Raw genomic sequence first — 221 nt, 5'->3', positions numbered from 1 at the left:
AATAAATAAATAAATAAATAAATAAATAAATAAATAAATAAATAAATAAATAAATAAATAAATAAATAGACAAATAAACAAATAAATAAATAAAAAATAAATAAATAAAAAATAAAAGAAGGAAAGAAAAATAAACGAATTTCATTTATTCATAAAGGAAATGTCTCACTTCTTTAATGTGGCTGATATATAAATAAACAAACAAATACAAAAATAATTTT

The sequence above is a fragment of the Eimeria mitis genome, genomic scaffold (assembly GCF_000499745.2).
Source record: "Eimeria mitis Houghton genomic scaffold, Emh_scaff2798, whole genome shotgun sequence".
NCBI lineage: Eukaryota > Apicomplexa > Conoidasida > Eucoccidiorida > Eimeriidae > Eimeria > Eimeria mitis.
This window is presented reverse-complemented; position numbering follows the sequence as displayed.